Genomic DNA, 24,444 nt, shown 5'->3' with positions numbered 1-24,444 from the left:
ACCCCGAACTTTTGAGCAACTATATCAAGCAAAATTGTGAAAACATTTAACTTTCAAAACTCCAGCAATTGGTCTCCTCAGTTCCCAAATGCTTACAGAATATTGTTAAAAGGAAAGGTGATGCAACACAGAAGTAAATATGCCCCTGTTCCCACTTATTTGAAATGTGTTGCTGGCATCAAATTCATAATGAGCACCTATTTTTCCAATAACAATAACATTTCTCCATTTAAACATTTGATATGTAGTGTTTGTAAGATTTTTCAATTAAATGTAGGAATACATTATTTGCACAAAATTGGATTCTGTTTATATTTGCATTTTACCCAGCGTTTGGAAACAGGGTTGTACATTGCCTACATAGAAAAATAAAATTTTCAAAAGGAAGTTTGGTTCTTTTTACTATTTTAACTTTTTAAGTCAAAAGAACAAATATTAACTTTGTTCATTTGATTCAGCAATGCTTAGATTCTGTTATTTGTGATTTTTAACTGTGTTTTTATTATTGCTGTCTGGTTGTGACCAGAGCTTTGTTTCTAAGCAATGAATGAATAATTATAGACAGATACACAGGCATGAAATAGAAACATACAAAGAAAAGCAATAACAGTGAACAACAAAAAGGTAATCTGACAAATATTCTAACTGCAGTATTGGCACCAGAACATCTAGCTCTGCAAGACATTCAATGACTGGGGGCGTAGTAGTCAATAGCAGTTTTACCTAACACTGAACAGGTGTGTTTTTACACTACAATGTTTTTATTGAGATGTACAAGACATGCTAACTGACTTGCGTCTGAGACAAATGTTTTATAGTTTAAATGGGTGGAAATGTCACTTGTGGGGCGCATCACTTCCCGAGGTAACATAGGACACTCTTCCAACAGATATTCCCAGCGTTTAACTGACTGAGGTCTTAAGATTATTTTTCACTTGAAGCGTATTGGAGTCATGACGTAGGAAGTCGGTTCTGTACGTCCTTCCAATTTTGTCCAGAATCAGAAAAAATATCATTTTGTAGTTGGGAATCAACTAAAAAAATTCTCAAACTGGCCCCAGGACAATCCTACTATCACAAGAAACAGCGCGTGTTTAACAGTGAGTGCCATGTTAGTTACCAGGTAAACAACATTGTTAGTGAGTATACAGTATACACCTTCCAGGTCTGTGGTCTTCCGGAAAATGTATATTAATGTTGTTTATTGACTATTGTCTATTGATCTAATTTAAAATATGCTCTAAGTGTGCAGTACCGCTAGGACTAGTCTGTCTTCAAAGTGCACTTGATAACTGCAAGTTTTCCAGTTTATTTTTTAAGGTAAGATAATACAGATGTTTCTCCAGTACAGCCTTCTGTACAAACATAAACCAATGTCTGGCCCTCCTGGATGTCAAGGAGTTCCCTGAACTTTGCCTACATTTGCGGAAGGTCTGGTGGACCCTTGCCTCAGATGTGGCTTTCATAGTCTATAAGAAAACTGTCAGAAATTGTTTGAAAACGCTTGTCTCCTAATACATGGTTTGATTTAAACAGGGCTAAACAATGATTTGTTTAAGTTACTCTAGGTGCTGGGAAAAACTTGGACATTGTTAAAGTGGGTGACATTAATTAGAAAAGACATGCCTTCATCATCAAAATAATTTAGACTGATGGAAGTGTTGGTATTAGCTAGCTAAGTTAAAGTTAGCTAGCCCTAAAATCAATCTGGGAAGTCACTGGGAAGGTTTTTGAGACACACCGCCATTTCCTGCCAGATTCCTACCTCAGTTTTGGAGCCCCATCCCACAATATTGCTATTCACTTAAATGAAATGATGACAGCAACATTTACTTAGTAAAGTCCCTCCTACAAGACCAACTTCAAATGAAAGGTGTTCCTGGCTCATTTACGCTGCCAACTAAAATACATTAAAGACAATAATGTGCAGAGGTTAGCACCAGTAATAAAACAGAATGCTGCATGATAGACTGGATCCAGAGGTTACAGTGCTGACTGTATTATTTTGTTTCTATGCTGAGATGACAGACATGCTTTGATTAGATTAGATTCAACTTTATTATCATTGAACAGTACAAGTACAGTACAACAAAATGCAGTTAGCATCTAACCAGAAGTGCAAATAGATGTGGGCAAGTATTAAGTATAATGTATGTTAGAAGAGGGATGTATAGATGTGCAATGAAGGCAAATGCAAGTGCAAATGGTAATTCGAAATGTGCAATGAAGCCAAATTGAAGGTAGCATATGCAACTGAACTGATTTGTTTGTATTATTTTAAAATGTAATTGAATTGAGCTTCTACACCAACTCACCCAACCATTAAGGGTAACAATATTCTGTCACAATGACTTTACTTTTATAAAGGAAATAGATTGTTGATGAAATTGGACACCCCCCAAAACACATTTGCACTTGACTTTGAGTTTTAAATAAAGGCAGGCTATGTTATGGATGAACAAAGCATGTCATTGATACCATATAATAATCAATTAATTGCATCATGTTACAGTTATGAGTTCTAAACATTTTTTATCTGGATTATAAAGTAACACGATAGAAAGGTTGAGGGGCATAGCAAGTCCATAATTGTGGCTGTAAATAAGAATGTTTTCTTAGTATACTAAAATAACTGTAAAAACAAAAATGAACGTGCCACTCAGAAAAAGTAAACATGACTGTCAACGTGAATACAAAAAGAATGAATAACTGAACAAATGAACATCCCTTTTTCAAAAGGAAGAATGCATCAAGGGCACTCGCCGTGCGCTCACAGACGCAATCATTTGATGTACAGTAAGGATGATCTCTCTATCATTCTCTATGGCCTGCGCACAGTTAATAATATAGCTTCCATGTGAGCAGCATTCAACTTCCTGCACAAGGGATAGAAAGAGAGAGAGAGAGAGAGAGAGAGAGAGACAGACAGACAGACTGAGAGACTGAGGGACAGAGAAACAGAGATGGGGTGCGAGCGGGCAGTATAGAAGAGCGAGGGAGCGAGCAAACGAGGTGAACCCGGGGTTTGCCAATGTTACAGACGGACCCTAAAAACTTTACTGAAGAAATAACACTGTGCGGACAAGCCTGCTGGCGGCACCCTTTTATGGAGGAGCGGCATATCGGGTAAACATTCGCTTTCATCTAGATTCATATGTAGGCTGGTTTGTATGACGCATATGGTTTTTCCATGTTTTAGTTATTCGTAATTTAGATTTAATCTGCTCATCTTTCGTGTTCATCGCTTGGCTACAGACATTCAGCGTTGATATTGCGACAGTGATTTAGGCCTAAATTATAACAACACTTTCACTTTTTACAAGCCTTATTATTTCGAATAGCCATATACTTTCGTCAATTTTAGGTTTTGTTAGAAAATGGTGAGTTGATGACATTGACTGAATGGAACTGGATTTCGAGAAATGTAACGCGCGTGGTAGAACGTGAGGCATTTGCTCAGATGTTTTGAAATGTTACTTTGCCAAAAAGCATAACTCTATAACATGTAAAACATTTTGGATGTCACTTCATGTTAGTCGACAAAATGTTTCTGACGGGATGAGTGGCGAAAGTGGGATGTCGGTAATTGCGTCATTGGTTAAGTCCAACCAAAAACGCATTATAACAAAAATGATGCCGACATCACCAGTACCACACGTACATTCCATAGCCTATTCATGTCTGTAAATCATGAAGTTATGGTATCACCATGAACAAGTCTATTATGACAAACTGTATAAGACTCACTCGTAAAGGATGGGAAAACCGGGTTTGCTTGTATATCTTGTTGCCTACTGTCTACCCACTTCGTCCACAGTGGGTGAAAACGCACATGGGTTTTAGTCTTAAAGTTTGCAAGTACAACCATGCAGTGGTGTAGTGGGAAATAAACGCAATTAAACTGTCGTTCTGCACCTGAGCAAAACACTTAACACTAATTGTTCCCAATGATTTTGCTGTAAATGAGAATGTGTTAGAGAATGTGTTAGGTAACTTATAAAGTGAAAAACCAAAAATCTGCTTCAATAAAACAGTTATTGGGTTACCATCATAGCAGGAAAATGCCAGAGTATTTGTAGGCTACCAATTCTATGGTATTTTCTTCAGATGGTAGTGAACAAAATACCATAAGAGTACCATGACATTTTTCATTGTACTACCATGGTACACTGTAATAAATGTCATTGTTCTTGTTCAGAATGTTTGGAGAGTGGTATTTCTCTAACATTTCAGTGACATTATATCTAAAAAGTTGTATTTCATATCCTAATACAGTGGTTGTAAAACAATGGCTTATCTTGCAAATCCAATTAATTGTGATTAGCTTGTGTATTCTTAAACTTTGCCAATAGGCAAAGAGAAAATATTTAAATTAAAAATTAATTAAAATAATTTGTGTTTAAAACCTTTTAGAGGGAGAACACAAGTTGTATGTTGAAATCCTTATTGGTGGTACTAGAACTATGTATACTAATGTCTCTGTGTCGACTAATAATATGTTTTACCTCCATATATACATTTGCCAAAACCTTTTAATTGGTTGTTGTTGGAATATACAGTGACTTGCAAAAGTATTTAAACCTGTGACCGATTGGCCTCCAGTGAACCATTAAAATAGCTCTCATCCAAGGGTTTGGATATCCCAGTGACCACAATAGGACCAGTAACCAGAAATTCAGAAACTGCACCTTAATTCTTCCAAAAAAGGATGTTAATCAAAACTCAGTGCCTCAACAAAAATGAGACTGGTGAGAGTAGCCACGGAGAGGCCAACAATTACTTTGCAGGAGCTACAGAGTTTGGTGTCTGGATGTGGATTAATGTTGTACCGATCAATCATATTAAGAGCTCTGCATAAAATATGTATCGGAAAGTCTCAAGAAAGAAACTGCATCTGAAAGCCTGACAGTCAGCGGCAGTCAGTTCCAGTGACCCAGAGGCAGTGTGGGAAAATATTTTGTAATAAGGTGAAACTAAGATAGTACTTTTTGATCAAAAAGTGAAGTATCGTGGTGGCAGCATCATGCTTTGGGTATGCTGCTCATCAGCAGGGGTAAGCATATTTAAAATATGTAAGGAAGAGTGGATGTTGCAAAATAAAGGGAAATGCTGAAAGAGAACCTGGATTGCTCTGATGCTTTGGAGGAAAGGTCAAGTTAAAGGGCAGTGCAACATTGGAGTGGCTTAAGCACCAAATTTTTTTACATTGTGCCAAGAAGAAGGGGCTAAAATCACACTGCATGCTGAATAGGGGTTGAATAGTTTTGCAAGCAACATATTTGTTTTTTATTACAAATATTTTCCAACATATTTCAAAGTCACCATTCAATAATTGATGTTGAGTGTCAGTGTTTTTTTAAATAAAAATTCTAAAACACAAGTACATTTCTATTTACAATTTTATACGGCACTGAATACTTTTGCAAGGCACTGTATGTAAGTGTGTGTAGTATAGTGTATATATACAGTATACATTTTATTTTTTAAAAATATATAATTTCATTTCACAGAGATACCTGTGTTTCTGTCTGAAGTCTTCCAAATAAAGGTACAGGAATCTCAAACTTTTACAAAGAAGTGTATCCTAAAATATATCAAATGCTACAGAGCACAAAGTCTATGTGAATGTTAACTCAATTGCTTTTCATCTTTTGGATTTTAAAAGTAATATGACATTGAATGGGGAACTGAGTTTGTTTGGTATGTAGCCCGTCAGAGCCTTGAGCTGTTCAGCCTAGTTGACAAAATCCTACACTATAGATTTACGGTGTCTAGCACTAATAATATTTATATTTTATTTATATGTTTTTATTAATAGCACTAATACTTAACTGGTAATATAAACCTTGTTGCCCATTGGTGCAATACATTTCATTGCTATTAATGGTGTTGAAATAGCATTGCAAGCACAACCTTTGTATTTTATTGTATTTTCACTACAGGTCTGGTCTTCCAATTTTTTTTTCCAATTAACCATGTTAACATTTTTGCCGACTGATTTAAGAAGATCCTTACAGTGTAGTGCCCTACTATTACCATATCTATATATAATGTCTTGCCATGAACAAGATGGTGTTTTTTTTAAATGGCTTCCTCGACAATCGCAACATAGCAACATAACATAGATTTTTTTCTCATTGAGACAATTAACTTGCTAGCTAATACAATATGTAATTAGCTTTTTAAGTAGCTGCCTCAATTTGGAGCAATGCCCCGCAGTATTGTTGTTTGCTAAAATTAAACAATAACAAAATGTTACTTCCCTCCTACTCAGCCGACTTTGTATGGAGAGGGTTATAGTAAAATAACAAGGAACATTCAAATCACTTGCGACACCCATGGTATAGCCCAAAAAGTAGTTTGGCTGCAATGCCTTAAAAACATAACACAGTGACGTCATCCAATAAACCTAACTTTTGTTTTTATTTTTATTACTTTTAGTTGTGATGTAATTCATTTTTTATTTTGACAATTATCTTAGAAAAATTAATCAAAATATTAAAAAAATTAGACACCCTATCTTCTGCTTAATTTTCAGCACCAGTAATTCCTACTCCTTTCAACATCAATTGATGGACCAAGATCTTGGGTTGAAATAGGAAGAAGAAGAAATTATCTTCTTAATCTAATTCCAACATGGAGTTATAAGCAATTGAACACTCTTTCCACTTGTGGCCACCCGCCCCATAGTGGGGTTGATTGGCACAAAGTATGAGTTTTTTTGTCACAATTCTAGCTAGTAACATATTCCATTTCAACAGGAAATACAGTCATACAGAGTCATAAATGGACAAGCCTTTCTTTGTACAAACACCCATATACATCGTATTACAGTCTAACATGAGAATCATTTTTAAGTATGTTTCAATATTTTCACTATAATTTCAGGTGGATAATAACGTTCTCTGTCTTAATTGTCTGACTCAGACCTTTCACATTCCAGGAAATTAATATTAAGTCCCAACCTCCTGTCCTTTACTGCTCTAATGGTATCTTGCACAAAGGGCCATTCACCAAAGAGAACACTTCAGATGTTAAAAATTTCCATTATAAGCATTATCAACTGATGAGTATACATCAACACCCCTCCTCCAGCCTGATCAAACCACATTTCTTACAAACCTCAGCATTATATGCCTCGAGAACAACATATCACATTGAGTAAGTGTGTGTGTCTGTGTGCGCATACATTTGCACTGTTGTGTGTATGTGTGTATATGTGGGTGTAAAGGCAACAAATTCAGATGGCACTGATCCAGGGGTTCAAGTTAGTTATCTGCATGGTGCAATGCAAATTAAGAGTTGGAATGCGAGTCCCCTTTAAACATTTGCAACAAACATTGTTCATGGATATTCCCATTATTTATTAGGTAAATACCAATAAAATGTTTTTAGTTATTCATGAAAAACATACATTCCGTTCACAATTTTGAGAGTAATAAGCACTGTCATAATTAACCTATGAGACAACGAAATGCCATTACTCCATTACTGTGTAACAGAAAATCAACTAAATAGTATGCAGTGAATAGAAGTGCTTATAAACTAATCTAGAGTTTGTCTTCTATTTGTCTCTGTTGTTGTTTCATGGATTTGTGCTTACAGTAAGCCTAAATTATGAGTGTAAACATACATACAGTGCATAGTATATTGTTAATTAAATGGATTCAATAGGCTGCATCCTTTACATTTGCAGAATCGATCAGAGAAAAGAGTGTCATTTGACATAATCCCAGATTTTCAACCATTTACTCTGATGGTGACATACTGTATTAGAGCTTCTCCATGACCTGAGGTCTGGCTGGATTTCATCGTCACTGAAGCCCCAGACATGTGACTCCACACAATGCCTACTGTACTGGTTGTGCCTTACATGTGGCTCGTGGCAATTTCTTCATTTCCGGCTCTCTCTCGCAGTCTCTCTCTCCTACTCGATCATGCTTTCACTCTTTCTTGCTATCTTACTGTCACACACACAATCTTTGTTTTGTTTAGTTACTCCTCATAGACCAGTACATTGCAAGTGGCTCTTCTGTTTTCTCTTTCCAACAGATTAGGGTCTCAAAAAATGTTTTCATCTACATGAGATGGAATGGGCGGTGACTTGTTGGAGGTTGGCCTCATTTGCCTTGTGTGTGTGTGTTTGTAACTAACATGGCTGGCTTCCAGCACTCCAAGACTACAGGTTTGCCTTTCACACAGCAGCTCTTTGCACTGTGAAAATCATCTCAGCTGTCATACTTAACAAGAGAAAGATAATACAGACTAACACTAGCTCTCTACTTATGATCTCAATCAAAACCTATATGCTCAGTGTGTATGTGTGTATTGGTAGGCGTGTGTATTGGTAGGCATGTGTACAAGCCTACTTCTCTTTAGGATTCACAAAATTACACCTTTTTTCTATATATATTTTTTGCTTTATTGCTAGGAAGTCAGTGAGGGAATTAAGGTTTACTGCCAAGTTCTTATCTTTAATGTTTAAGACCACATACATGGAAAGTGTTTTTTTTCTCTAGCAAGGCTTTCACCGTCGCCTGTCTTTGAGTTGGACGGCCGCCAAGCGCTGTGATGGCGCTCAACAGCTGTATTTGTGTGTGCTGTGTCCTGGGATGCCCTCCCTCCATAGGCCCACACTACAAAACATTCCACAGGGGGCCAAGGGGTGGTGAGAAGACACACACATACACACACAGACATTGAAATATGAGGAAAGGGGGAGAGGAATGGAGAATCTTTATCACAAGCTTTAAAGGAAGGTTTACTTTACACCTTACATTGCCATGTTTATTTTCCAGCATTGAAGGATCCACCCACAATGTTGCTCTATCAGTAAAAGAATGTCTCATCTTTTTGAACTACTGTACTTGAGTCTGGTTTTTGTGATATAAATATTCAGCCTTATAGTTACAGTATATCTTGGTGCTTGGAATGAGAAGAGATATTTTATTTAACTTCCAGTATGTGGGAGTGAATGTTTATATGAACACCAATATTTGAGATGAGATTTCCTCATTCTTTGTTTACAGTGCACACTGCAAAATGACACCTAGTGTTGATTTATGGCTTTTTCATTCTTTGGCTTAGCTATCGCACTTTGTGAGATGGGGAGGGAGAAATCATGCTACCAAGGGTCTGTGTAAAAAGGCCCTTAACAGTGTTCATCTGGCTTCTGACTGAGACCCTATAGAGATCATCATGATGATGAGGCAATGGGATGAGTATGTGCATGGTACGTGATACAGTGCAGGCATACATCCTGTCCTCTTACATCATCTTTTGTATAGAACGTACAGTAGATCTGAAAGAACTATAAACTACTGACAACATTACACCCAAATTCCAAATAAACATATTGTCATAAAGACAGCGGTTCCCAAAACTTTTTAGGCCGACGACCCCATTTCAATATCTAAAAATTCTCGCGACCCTAGCCATGTGAAGAAAAATGAAATAATCGTTATTTTTTTATTTGAGGCTATGAGAGTCAACTGTAAAACATTCTCCCCCGACCCCATTTTCATATCAGGTGATCCCACATGGGGTCACCACCCCTAGTTTGGGAACCTCTGCATTAAGAGTATTTATTTGTAGAAAACAACAACTGGTCAAAATAACCCAAAAAATATGCATTGTTTTCAGACCTCAAATGATGCAAAGAAAACAAAATAATATTCATTTTTCAACAACAAAATACTAATGTTTTAATATAGAAAGAGTTCAGAAATCAATATTTGGTTGAATAACCCTGATTTTAAATCACAGCTTTCATGCGTCTTGGCATGCTCTCCACCAGTCTTATTGCTGTTGGTTGACTTTATGCCACTCATGGCACAAAAATTCAAGTAACTCTGCTTTTTTTAATGGCTTGTGACCATCCGTCTTCCTCTTGATCAAATTCCAGAGGTTTTCAATGGGGTTCAGGTCTGTGGATTGGGCTGGCCATGACAGGGTCTTGATCTGGTGGTCCTCCATCCACACCTTGATTGGCTTTGTGGCATGGAGCATTGTCCTGCTGGTAGCATTGTCCAGTTTTGGCCAAAACGTATTGGCACCCTTGTACTTTCAAATAATTTGCAATAGTCTCTATAAATAATATAGACAACCTAGACTAAATATTTGGGAGCACATTTGGCCAAAATAACTTAAATCAAGCACTTCCTATAGCCATCAGTGTGCTCCCTTTCACCTCTATACTGGCAGTTTCTTGTGTAAACTGCTTCACCCAAATTTGAATGGTGCCTCCCAGCTGCTTTTTTCATCTCTCCTAAGGATTTAAAGGGATTTAGATCTGGACTCAATGCTGCCACTTCAGAACAGTCCAGTGTTTTGACGTGAATCATTCCTGGGTGCTTTTAAATTGTGTTTGGTGTCATTGTCCTGTGGGAAGACCCATGACCTTTGACATAGACCCAGCTTTCTGAAAGTGTGTTAAACATTGCTCTCCAAAATGCCAATGTATTCTGCTGATTTCATGGTTCCATGCACATGTTCTAGATCACCAGAGTCGGAAGCAGCAAAGCAACCCCAAAACATCACTGAACCTCCTCAATGTTTGACTGTGGGGTAAGTTTTATTTTCTTTGAAGGATTCAATTTCTTCTTGTGGATTGTGGATTGTGGATTGTGGCGTGTTAAGGTCTGTTTTGGCAAATTGCAGTCAAGCTTTCTTGCGTTTTTCTCTCATTAATTGAGTTGGCAACGGAGGGTGCGACTTAAACCTGTTGTCACTTTCGTCTGAATGTCAGCTTGAATCTGAATGGCAGTGGATTGAGGTGCTTTCTCCACAATTTGAATAATCCTTTACTGTGATCTTCATTCAAGTTTTCTCTTGCAGCCAAATCCATGGAGGTTGACTACAGTGGCATAGGCATTAAACGTCTTGGTAACATTACGTGCAGTAGGAACAGCTGGAACGTCAAGTTCACTTGAAATTGTCCATTCTTGGCTATAATCTTGTGTCTGACCTTTTCAGAATTTTTTCTTTGACATTTTTTTCGCCACACTTAATACCATACACGCCAAGTTCAATTCAATCAATTAATAACACACCGAAGGACAGTTTTGTGCTTCAACAAAACATCTTGCTGACAACCTTAATTCACATCTTATGTACTCCCACCTCATCTCAAGATTGGTGGCACCAAAACCACCTATTCTCTGGAATGGTCAACACGGGAGCATATACGTCTAGCAGGCAATAATACATTGATGTCTAAGAACCATACCCAACCAACCCATGGGATTCACATGGGGTTTACAGAGAAATGATGTGGAAATATGATGACACATTCAAATGTATTGCTTGTTTATTTGCCTAGAAACAAGTTTTCCACATAGAACAATGTCTTGGTCTGCAGCTCCTCTACCAGAAAAGCAGCTTAGTCCATTGCTGTTATTACCATGCTGTCTAACAAAAAGGTCTAGGTCCAAATTGAGGTTTACACAAACATTCTGACCATATCCAGTCAATTAAGTTGTAGTTACTCTATTGTCATTATAGTCCATTTTTAGCAGTTGGGTTTGTTGATTATTGATATTTAAGAAACATTTCTCTGAGCTTAAGGAAATTCTGTTTTCTCGGATTGTATATGACCTTTACTACAATATGGGTTGGCCTACCTTTGGAGCCTAACTGTTGTGTGTGGGTTTTCTTTAAACTACATTTTGGATGAAAGTTTAAATCAAACTATAGAATGTTGCTGGTTGATGTTATGTTAAGAATGAATTGTTAGTGACACATTTTCCAGTAGCATTTTATCAGTATGTCCTAGCAGTGCATTTACTTCTATCCATTCTACCTGAACTCACATATATAGACACACACACTCTCTCCTCTTACACATGTACAAACTACCCCACACATTCACTTAATGTGAAATGAAGGGAGCGAGAGAGAGAGAGAGAGGTATTAGGATTTAAACTTTACCTTTTACATGGGGGATTGTAACTGATTTGGCTGCTTTGGCTCCTTCTGTGCATTTCTGGAAGTCATCCAAGAACTGAGACAATGGACAGTAAACATGCTCACCAGAACTATTTAACATAATAACTAACTCATGTGCTAGATTTTACTGGGAACCTACTGCCTCAAGAACATTGAAGATGTGAAGTTTTATATTGCTTCAGTGTGTGTTGTAGAGGGGTCTGACAAGTAGCTTTCGGCAAAACTAAAGTCCCCTTTCTCTTCCCCTCCCTTCCTTTCTCGTTCTCACTCACTGTCCCTCTCTTTCGTTCATGTAAACGCTCTCTCTCTGTGAGATTTCTGGTAAGTGACATGGTTGGCCTTTGGCATAGTGCCTGGCAAGATCACATGGCATGGATCTCACGCCAGTTTGTGTGTGCGTTGGTGTGTGAGTCAGTGTGTGTGTGTGTAAGAGAAGTGCTGAGGGGTGATAGGATTATGGAATTCTAATGCCATTTTGATAGTATCACGAGTCCAGCTTCCCTGGGTTTTCTAGTGCACCCTACATATGGAGCAGTTATATCACCCTTTATTCACCGTTTATGAACGTTGGCATGACTTGAAGAGCATGTGTTATTGGATTAGCATAAAACAGACAGCAAGCCCGCTTTTGCTAGTTACACCCGCTTTGCTTCAGGCCTGAACACAATGTATGCCTCAAGTATGGCAGTTCCATAAATTATGGAAATTAAAACCGCAGTGTCAACGTTATTACCATCAGCAATTACATCTAAATTAGTATTATGTTATGAAGCACAGCTTTTGGGGGGAATTGTCACATTTTGCAATTCGGCCTAGGGAACTAGTATATCACCTTTTATTCACCCTTTTTAAAGAGCCACTCCGGTTGCATGACCCTAAAATATTCGAGTCAATTTAAACATTGCCTGCTGGATACCTGAATATATTTTGACTGGGATTGTGATTGGTGGTTATATGTCTGAAAAAGGTAAGGTCACATTGTGTTTTAGGAAAATATTGCCAATTTCAATTGGGTTAATTGTGTGATCCAACTGTACCCTTAAAGTATGTCCAGTGATCTGATAGCATGTGTTATTAGCTGAGCATAAAACTTGCCTGACATTTTGCAGAGTAACGTACAGTACAAAAATTCACATTTTACATACTGGCCCCCCTTGGGAATCGAACACATGCACCACCTAATGAGTAACACAGGACACTATTGACAGTTACACCTATTCAAAATACTTAATTTGTTGATTATCAGCCATTCTGATGTAGACTCAGAGGGGTGTGTTGGATCATTGTCTTACTGCATGACACAGGTCTGCTTCAGCTCAAGGACAGATGGCCTGACACTCCTTTAGAATTATCTGATACAGAGGCAGAGTTCCTTTAATGGACAGATGGTCTGACACTCTTTTAGAGTGATCTGATAGAGAGCAGAGTTTCTTCAATGCACGGATGGCCTGACACTCCTTTAGAGTGATCTGATACAGAGCAGAGTTCCTTTAATGGACGGATGGTCTGACACTCCTTTAGAGTGATCTGATACAGAGTAGAGTTCCTTCAATGATGGCAGGTAGTCCTGGTCCTGAGGCAGCAATGCAGCCCCAAGACATCACATTACCACCACCATGCTGGGCTGTTGACATTACCACCACCACCACCATGCTGGACTGTTGACATTACCACCACCACCACCATACTGAACTGTTGACCTTACCATCACCACCACCACACTGGACTGTTGACATTACCACCACCAGCATGCTGGACTGTTGACATTACCACCACCAGCATGCTGGACTGTTGACATTACCACCACCACCATGCTGAACTGTTGACATTACCACCACCACAATGAACTGTTGACATTACCACCACCACAATGGACTGTTGACATTACCACCACCATGCTGGACTCTTGACATTACCACCACCACTATGCCACCACCACCATGCTGGACTGTTGACATTACCACCGCCACTACCATGCTGGACTGTTGACATTAGGTTTTTACTGTGGAATGCTTGATTTTCGCCAGACGTAATGGAATGCAGTCTAAAAAATGATACTTTTTGTCTGTCCACAGAACATTTGTCCAGTCTTCTTGGCTTCCCAGTACTACCAGGTGCTTTTTTGCAGACTTTAGTCAACTTTTAGGAGTTTCATTGTGTCTGGCAAGAAGAGTTTAGACCAAAATCTGTCAGCCTCTAACTCTGGGCGAGCGGAGGTGAGGGCAAATTGGTCTGGGCTCACCCTCCCTTAGCCCCCTGTTACTGCATTGAAAGTTCCTAAGAGCACACAGTTGTGAAATAGAAATTTACAACCACAAAAAGTCTTCCTAGAGCTGGCCGTCCAACAAAACTAACCGGACAAGAAGGGCCTGTCTACTAATTGTTCTAAATTTATTATGAATACAAAACAGAAAATAATGAATTGCATAAGTATTCTCCCCTTTAGCCAATTTGGGAGATGCAGCAATTACAGCCACAAGTCTTTTCAGATAAGTCTCTACTAGATTTACACATCTAGACATGGTTTTTTATGCCAATTCTTGTTTGCAAAACTGCTCAAGCTCCATCAAATTCGATGGGGAGCTTTGGTGAAGGGCAATTTTCAATTCTTTGCACATAATCTCAACTGAATTGAGGTCCAAATTTAATCAGGGCTATTTGAGGACATTTACTTTTTTGTTTTTAAGGCACTTTGCTTGTACGATAGGGTAACTGTCCTAGTGGAAGATGAATCTTCTCCCAAGTCCCAGGTCTCTTGACGTCTTTACCAGGGATTCTTACAGGATTTCTCTGTACTTTACTGAATCCATTTTGTCCCCTATTTTCACAAGCTTTTCTGGCCCTGATGCAGAGAAACATGCCCATAGCATGCCACCATCATGCTTCACGATAGGGATGATGTTCTCAGGTTGATGTGCGGTGTTAGGAACGCACAAAACAGTTTTCCACAAACTGCTGATGAGATTTGATGGGGGTTTCTCTACAATGGCTTTTTTTTTGCCACTCTCCCATGAAGGCCTCTTTTGTGAAGCACCTGGACTATTGTTGCAGTATGCACAGTGTCTCCCAGTTCAGCCATGAAAGTCTGTAACTCCTTTGGAGTTGCCATAGGCCTCTTGGTGGCCTCCCTGACTAGTGCCCCTGTCGTCCAGATATTCATTTGTTGAGGACGCCCTGTTCTAGACAGATTCACTCTTGTTCCATTTTCTCCCCCATTGTTTAATAATATGTATTTTTCTTTAAATAAGTTTCAGTCAGGAAAGTTTAGATTTGAATGATGTTTTGCATATAAGATCAAGTTTGATAATAATGATTATTTTCACTGCCTTTTTTGTATATATTGTATATATAACTAGTGTGAAAATAATTGCGGAATGCAGTATGTGTGTGTGTGTGTGTGTGTGTGTGTGTGTGTTTGTGTGTATGTATATATTGGCCAAAATATAGCAATGGGCAAAAGCATTGGCCCCCTTGCAATTTTTTCAAATAATGTAATTTGTATTGTCTTTAAACAAAAAAGAAAAACTAGGCAAGCCAAATTCAGCCAGCCATAGCAGCTGATCAAATTGTATTACAAATTATAAGTATTGAAATTAAGACTCTTTGCTACTTGGCTATTAATTAAAAAATTGGATGTTTTTTGTTGTTGGGGGTATAATTTTTTTCATCCCTCATCAACAAATGTTTTTCTGGTCGGCTTTACCACTTTATAACATGATTACGTTTCAATAGCTATATGTTTGTTTGGGGAAAACATTGTTTGCTTTTTACAGCTAGAACAGCTAACTCTTCAGTCAAGTTTTTTTTTCCTGCCTAGCATTCCCAGCTACCTTAAGGAAGGGAATGGGTGTTTAATCCCTTCCTTCTAGCCATGACAGAAGTTGTGTGGACCGCCTTTTCTTGCAATGACGTGTGCAACACAACTGGCCACATCAATACAAATGTACTGATGAATCACAGTGACATATACAAATGTAGTGTAATTAGTAATCACTACGAGTAAGAAAGAACATGTACATGTACACTACCATTCTGGGATTCTGGTTCTTACTCTGTTCAGTGTCTTTATCTTTTCTATTTATTGGCCTGTCTGAGATATGGCTTTGTCTTTGCAACTCTGCCTAGAAAGCCAGCAACCTCAGAGTTGGCTATTCACTGCTGATGTTGAGACTACTGTAGCGGGTGCTATTTAATGAAGCTGCCAGTTGAGGACCTGTGACTGGTGTCTGCTTGTCAAACAAGACACTCAAATGTATTAGTCCTCTTGCTCAGTTGTGCACTGGGCCCTCTCCATCATCTTTCTGTATTGGTTAGAGCCAGTTAGCGCTGTTCTATGAAGGGAGTACTACACATCGTTGTGCAAGATATTCTATTTCTTGGCAAGTTCTCACATGGAAAAGCCTTTATTTCTCAGAACAAGAATAGACTAATGAGTTTCAGAAAAAAGTTCTTTGTTTCTGGCCATTTTGAGCATGTAATCAAACCCACAAATGCTGATGCTGAATATACTGAACTGGTATCTAAAGAAGGGCAGATGTATTGCGTATTTAATCAGTTTTCAGCAGTGCTAACAATGATCAGTTAGAAAACTGCCTTTTAAAATGAGCCTTTTAAAATGATCAACTTGGATTAGCAAACACTACGTGACTTTGGAACACAGGAGTGATGGTTGCTGATAATGGTCTTCTGTGTGTAGATATTTCATTAAATATCTGCTGTTTCCAGCTACAGTATTCATTTACAACATCTACAATGTCTACACTGTATTTCTGATCAATTTGATATTATTTTAATGGACAAAAAAAAATTTCTTTCAAAAACAATGACATTTCTAAGTGACCCCAAACTTTTGAATGGTAGTGTAAAGAAATTCATAGTTCGTACTCCAGTGGTAGTTGGTCAATAGGGTTACCCAACACGTTAAATAGTGACTCAAAAGGTGTTCAATTCTATTGGATTTTAGCTCTGCATTTCTAAGGCCTGTGAACAGGACCACATTGGTGGCGAATTTCCTTCCTCCACGGACTGTTCAACAGATGTATTTTCCTTGTTTTCTTTGACTGTATTGGCTTGTTTGCTTTGTATACTGTATATAGCTACTGATGCTTGTAGCTTGCATGACCACAGCTAATCTGGCCAGATTCAATGTCCGGTCTACTGGTTGGCAGTTTGCGTACCTAACCACTACGCTATTTAACATTGGGTAGTATCACAACGATGAACGGGTGGGGACCCAAATGCGGACACAGAGGCAGAGGAGGGCGGTCCAAAGTATTTATTGAACAACCAGGCAGTGGGCAGGCTCGTAGTGGTGGACAGGCAGGGTTCGTTATCGGGCGTTCAGATGGTCGAAGGTACAGGAGTGGGCAGGCAGGCTCGTGGTAGGGGACAGGCAGGGTTTGTTGTCTGGCGGTCAGATGGTCGAAGGTACAGGATAGGGCAGGCAGGCTCGTGGTGGGGGACAGGCAGTGTTCGTTCTCGGGCGTTCAGATGGTCGAAGGTACAGGAGAGGGCAGGCAGGCTCGTAATCCGGAAAACAGGCAAGGGTCGTAACCGGGGAATAGAAGGACAGGTAGACTGGCTGATGAACACATAGAACGCTGGAAACGACTGTACGGGACAAGACGATCTGGCAACTGCCAAACAGAGAACAGGGTTTAAATACACGGGGCTAATAGGGAACCGGGAACACCTGGTGAGGGGCGGGGACAAAACAACAGGTGAAACACATCAGGGTGTGACAGGTAGTCAGTTAGTCCTTCACTCAGTCAGTCACTTTTCTTAGCCAGCTCCACTTAGCCAGCTTTAATTAGCCAGTGAAAATGTATTAAAATTGACCAAAAGTAGCTAGGCTCCACAATTCTTCATTTCCCTCTTAATGTTAGAGCAATTCGTATGTGACTCAGAGGCTAACATATACTTTTATATCAGAAAATGTACAGAAATGGGATTAGCAAACAGATTGACCCCCTAGACTCAATTTTTGAAGATGTTCTTTTCTTTGATGCTTTTTGTTTTGTGTAAACATAGAGATTAATTTGGTATAATTTGTCCACAGGATATTGTCCAAGAAGGATGTGGAATGTTCAAATGGGTTTTGGCAAATTGCAATCTGGCTTTCTCATGTGAGCTGTCAGCAGTGGTCTCTCTAAATTAGACAGAAAATTATTAATCCCATTATTATTAACATTTTGCTTTACATGATTCATTTTTGGTTCTTCATGGTTCAGTTTGACCAAAGGGCAAACCCCATTCAAGTTTTGGACCTGCCCAGGTGCTTGTGCAACTTGACAAATCATATTGTTTGCTTGGTATAGCCTTCCTACATGGTTACAGGCTATATAGGACTGGGGAATGTCATACTGTACAATTGATGCACTTTCTCTTTATTGTGTGTTAAGTCTTCAGTCACATGTAAAATATCTTAGCTTTTTCATTGATGTAGGACCTGCTTAACCAAAGTTTGACTGAGCTTGCATTTCACAACATCCCGCTGGGCATTGCTAGTTGAGGTTTCTTTTAACATTAGCCATGTCATTTTGGCAGCCTTGATAATGCTAATAATCAATATTACTTATTTATCAGTTATTTATTAGTTGGAAATCAACTGAACCCATCACAGGAATTATTTGCTCCTTATTTTCATGGTGATGGCTGCATTGTGATATGTTTATGCTTGACATTGTCAAAGACTGTGGAGTTTTATGGATTTGAGAAAAGAGGAATGGAGTTAACCACAGGCGAAATCCTAGAGGAAAACCTGGACTGTGGTACTTTACACCAGACACTGGCATGCCGGTTCTGCAAAGTTGTAATTGCTTTTACTGATGTATAGCCATGGAAAATGCATTGAACCTGGTGCAGTGTGGGAAATTCCAGCCTGACAAGGGTACAGCCATGCAAACTCACTGCAAGGGAGTAATTGTGATAGTGGAGGGCATAGCAACACAGGAATTCACTTGTAATCCAAAAGTATCGAAATAGACGTCACAGTGGGGGGGTGGGGGTGGAGGGTTGGAGGCAGGGCCGTACTAGGCTTTTCTGGGATTTCCCTGGGTCAATGTTATGACTGAAGTTGACTTTTCATTTCCCTTGGATTGTCAAGAGTTCAACCAATATTTTCTTCACAAGTGTTATATATTGGCTGAGCCCTCCCGATGACCCAATTGGAGACATATGATCTTGAATACAGTGCTGATTGAAAGAATGTGAATCACATGCGCTATTGCTTTTTTAAGTCTTCATTTTATCACACCCAGTCTTTTTTAGCGTGACAGGTTTATAGTTACCGATTCCAAATGTTTGTTTAAAGGAAATCATTCGTGTTGCAGATAAAAAAAATATGAATTATTGCAGGTGCAAAAACAAGTGAACCCCAAGTGACATGAAGTCTGTAGCCAATATTTTGTGGGGCTTTCACAAAACAAAAATAAAACAGACTTATATCCATTTACTTACATACACTAGTAAAATAAAATAAAAACAACACGCAAACAAATATTCAATATATTTTTGGATGCTCGTGTCGACCTTCCAAGGAATCATCCATATGGAGCTTGCTGGATGTAAAAGTCAATAGTTCCTATACAGTGAATTCCCCTGTAACTGATTCGCTGTGCTCCAGTTCAGAAATATAGTGAGGCTGTTGTGGACATTTCGGTGTGCCAGCAGTGCGCTGACAGTGAGCAGTGATGCTGAATGATGTGTCCTCATTTCACTCTGTGCTTTAGAAGCCATGTTGTCCCCCTCTGATGCCAGGCATGCATTACATGATTTAATTCACTTGCAGTGTATAATAGGAGTTTATGTACAGAACCCGACTAGCAGGTTTTATCTCTATCCCTTCTTTTTTTGGGGGGGTTTCTCTTGCTCCTTCACTTTTTAATTGGTGTGTCTGTTTTTCTCATTCCTCATGATGTATCTCTCTCTCTGTCTTACTCACTTTCACTGTATGTCTGTGTTTCTAATCTTGTTCCTCTCTGCCGGTCTCTCTCGCCCTCTCTTCTGCTGACTCATCTAGAATCAGGGCGGCCCGTCCTTAAAAACAGGTGACTCAATCACACAGGAACACTGCAGAGGTATTTTGTAGATTGAGTTATTGAGTCCTCTTACCTGCAGAGGATGCAGCTCTGTCCTACAGAAATACACACACGCAGAAAAACACATGCCCGCACCTCACTCTCTGTTACACTGTACACAGACATGCACACACTCAGGGGTACGTCTACACACTCCCTGGCTCTCTCGTTCAAACTCACACACACCACTCCCATTACCTCAGACTGCATGGAAACAGAATCTCTGTATGAGATAGTGACATTGCAGGCCTGAGTCTGTACTGCTGACCCCCCCCCCCCTCACACAAGGTCACACAATTGACAGCACACATGAAAATGATGAGGACATGTTTGCATGGAATAAGTCTACAGGATGAGCCAAGAGAGCAAGCCGCAAAGGGGCCATATTACACCTCTACTCCTGGGGTGGCTGTGATTTATCTAATATCTAATACACCAGGGAGCAGCAAACCACAAACGTGTCCCTGACTACACGCTATTAGTGGATATTGGTGCTAGATCATATGGTTACTGCATTTTTATGATCACCAAAAAGGCACATTAATCCTTCTTTGATGATGTATTAATGTAAATCTAATTAAAATAATTTAGCTAAAGGCCTCTTTTGAAGGTCTCCATGAATTTCCTAAGTGTTTGGCCATGTACACAATTTTGTACGTCGACGGTTGATGCCTGATTTTCACAAGGACTTAGACATAAACTCAGTGTGACGGTCCTCTCACTGTAGCTGCTATTAGGGTTGATTGTTTCCATGGAATGATTGACCTTTAAGATCGCATGGGAGTCGTGACTCCAGTACACACGCAATGCATGTACACAATAGACCCCCACACACGTCAGCACACGTAGACACAGTCCCAGGGTTTACCTGGGTGGAAGGGAATAACTTGCTCATATCCCTGTTGTGATATTAATTTATTCGATGCCATCTTCTAGCACTCTGATGGCATCTCTATTGTTATCTTTATGTAATTCTCTCTGCCTCTTTCACTATCGGTCTTTGTTCTGCTTATCCCCTCCTCTTTTCCCCTCTTACTCCAACTTTCTTTCCCTCTCTGTGTCTCTACATCCCCATCTCATGCTGTACTCGTAAACTATGGATACAGTTGATTCGGACTTCAACAAGGTGCATGTGCAGGAGTCTCTGCGCAGTGTGATGTACCTATAGAAAAAAGGCTGCTCCTGTGAATGGTGCACGGATATGGTGCACGTTAAACCAATGTGTACTAGAACTCAATGATAGCAGTTTTAATAGCAGAACAAGATATAATAGCACAGTTAAAAAAAGAAACACACTTTCAAGAGGATTGTGGGAATGGTGGCTTTTTACCCTTATGTTGGCAAAACTCAACAGCGTGTTGCACTAGTTTTAATATGGGCTTTGGTTTAAGCTAAACACAGGTAGGCTATGCAGAATTATGTACAGCGGGTGAATATTAGAGCAAATGGTGATCAAGTACAATAACTATAATAACTGTCTTTAGTTTCAATCAAAGTAAATATTTTGCCTAGTGGCACGCTTTTGAGTTTTGCCCACATGAAAGAAACATGCAACCATTCACACAACTATCCCCAAAATCTACAAAATGTTGTGTTTTTATTTCACAGTAACATTATACTTTGCTATTGCACAGTTCTTTTTGGTAGAATATTCTTATCATTATGTGATCTTGAAGACATGTATTTAGCTATGATCTAACTGTAAGAAATCAGCACTATTTGCCAATGTAATGCAGAGATGGTGAAATAGAGAATCCTTTTCTGAAAGTTTCCCTGCTGAAGCTTCCGGACTTTTGGCCTTTGGGAAGTTGGACCACAAAAGTTTGATCCACATTCACGGCCAGTTGTTAAAAGGTAACGGAATCAAAGACACTCACTTATAGAATACGTACTTTTAAACTTTGTTAGTCTCGTCTGAAACGTGGATTATTTTAACTAAGTGATAATGACTTAATATGGTGTATCACAGGGAACAAACATCAGGAAATGGTTCTTCAAACCATACCTCATGGACAAATGTTTTGTTTTTGTAGCAGAAAAACACTTGTGGAATGGATGCATTCAGACACTGTGTAAAGCCCTGCTGTCTTGCTGTCATTGTCAGGGGGGCTGACGTGGCAGCTGCTGTGGTTGTTTATTTGTTTACCTCCTACACCCACTTGGAGTCCATTAGCACAGCCCCTGCCTCAGCCCCCCTTAACGCTACCACTAACACCAGCCTGCCTCAGCCCCCCTTAACGCTACTACTAACACCAGCCTGCCTCAGCCCCCCTTAACGCTACCACTAACACCAGCCTGCCTCTGCCCCCCTTAACGCTACCACTAACACCAGCCTGCCTCTGCCCCCCTTAACGCTACCACTAACACCAGCCTGCCTCTGCCCCCCTTAACGCTACTACTAACACCAGCCTGCCTCTGCCCCCCTTAACGCTACTACTAACACCAGTCTTCCTCTGCCCCCCTTAACGCTACTACTAACACCAGCCTGCCTCTGCCCCCCTTAACGCTACTACTAACACCAGTCTTCCTCTGCCCCCCTTAACGCTACTACTAACACCAGCCTGCCTCTGCCCCCCTTAACGCTACTACTAACACCAGTCTTCCTCTGCCCCCCTTAACGCTACCACTAACACCAGCCTGCCTCTGCCCCCCTTAAGGCTACCACTAACACCAGCCTGCCTCTGCCCCCCTTAACGCTACTACTAACACCAGTCTGCCTCTGCCCCCCTTAACGCTACCACTAACACCAGCCTGCCTCAGCCCCCCTTAACGCTACCACTAACACCAGCCTGCCTCTGCTCCTGAGGGATAGACATGGGTACCACTACAGGATATACTGTCAGAAACCTGTGTTGAGGGACCTGAGAGAGGGGGTTAAGACGTTAGTGTTCAGGTTGAGGGAACTAGACATAGTTAGTTAATGCATTAAGGCTACTAGACTAGAGTAGAATTAATATGCATATTTTGCACTGTTTATGTGTTTGTGAGTGTGAATGTCAGTTTATTTGCTGTTGTGATGTGGACACTATGTAACCATTGTGGTGACAACCTGAATTAAGAGACAGTTAAGAAAGCCTTGAACTTCCCTGTTTCCATCCAGAGCTACAGCCTAAGTGCTCTGCTTTAGAATACTTTAAAAACCTAGAAAATATTCATACCATCAACAAGCGAATTGTTGTATCCATATTACATAAGCTGTGACTCATAATCTGATTCCAATGACAAACAGAAATGTTCTTACATTGACTTAATGCATACATCTCCTATCAGGGGAGTAGTAAAACTAGACTGATGTCACATTATAACTTGCTATAAGCTCTCAGCCATCTAAGCTCTTTCTCTATTCATCTCTCTTTCTCTGTCTGTCTTTCTTTATCTCCCTGTCTCTTTCTCTCTATGCATCCTAAAATTCTCCTCTCAGACAGAGAGCTGAGGCAGACGCTCCGTCCCGATTGGTAGAACTGTTGCCAGGGAGCTGGCCGTCTCAACAACGTGGATGAAATGTGTTTGTTACACTTTAGACATGAGAACAACTGCAGTATTTGAATATTTATAGAGACGGATTGTTCATATTGAGATTGTATAGCCCTGCTGTTAGAACAGTATGGTTTCCTCTGAGTTTCCTGGATCCTCAAGGGACCATAGAATCATCACATTCGCATACAATAGCACACATTGCGAACATTCAGAAGTGCTGTACTTTGAAATGCGTATTGTGTTATGTTGTTACTTTGTGAGTGTTCTCTAAACTTGTCATTGTTGTGTGCTGAGAGTGGGACCAGGGGTGACCTGTACCATCTGGTCAATAAGCCTGCATTGCATTCTCAAATACTCCAGCCTGCTACTACAAATAATCAGCACCAGCCCGGGAGAGGTGGTACACACTGTTTTCAGATTTCCCAAACACATTCCAGGGAAGTTGGTTGGAGCAGAAACAGCGTCTAACTCAGTTTCCCGTTCGGTAAACTACACCAACTCACAGTGACACACAGAGACATGATTCTGAATACACACCTCGTAGAAAGGGAGCTTTGTGAGGCTCTGAGGTACTGTGGCACGTGGTTGTGGACACCCATGCATGTTCAAATGCATACACACACAACTACATCCTCTCCGACACATGGGCACATTCACTTTTTCTTTCTCCCTGTCTCGCTCTCGTTCTCTCTCCATTCAGAAGAGACCCAGCCACGAACAGACACACACTGTGCACGTAGACAGACATTAATCTCTTGAGGACAGACAATGTAAACAAAATGGTACGCCGACCGAATAACGCGATGTTGTAGTTTTGGGTTAACCAAGATTAGCCCCAACGTGGATGGCAGGTTTATGGAGTTCATTTCTTTATAGTATTTGTTATCAGAGATGTGCAAAGTCTAAATTTAGTGGGGGCTGTTTCAAAGCTGGTGAGCTGTGC

General features: G+C 39.9%; 1 protein-coding gene across 4 annotated transcripts in view; it reads left to right on the top strand.

The window, feature by feature from the left end:
- The first annotated feature begins 2,895 nt into the window (after positions 1-2,895).
- The window catches only part of LOC105015114 (nucleus accumbens-associated protein 2), a 34,912-nt gene continuing 13,363 nt past the window's right edge, over positions 2,896-24,444 (top strand). For 2 of the 4 annotated variants that reach the window (XM_010877987.4, XM_010877989.4), the window contains exon 1: positions 2,896-3,126. The gene's annotated coding sequence lies outside the window, so the exon portion shown is untranslated. Of the gene's footprint in view, positions 3,127-5,510; positions 5,549-10,497; positions 10,567-24,444 lie in introns of all 4 variants that reach the window. The other 2 variants (XM_020053561.3, XM_010877988.4) reach the window with 2 other exon arrangements.

The sequence above is a fragment of the Esox lucius genome, chromosome 14 (assembly GCF_011004845.1).
Source record: "Esox lucius isolate fEsoLuc1 chromosome 14, fEsoLuc1.pri, whole genome shotgun sequence".
Classification (NCBI taxonomy): domain Eukaryota; kingdom Metazoa; phylum Chordata; class Actinopteri; order Esociformes; family Esocidae; genus Esox; species Esox lucius.
The sequence above is the reverse complement of the archived record's forward strand: the minus strand, read 5'-3'. Positions and strand labels throughout refer to the sequence as shown.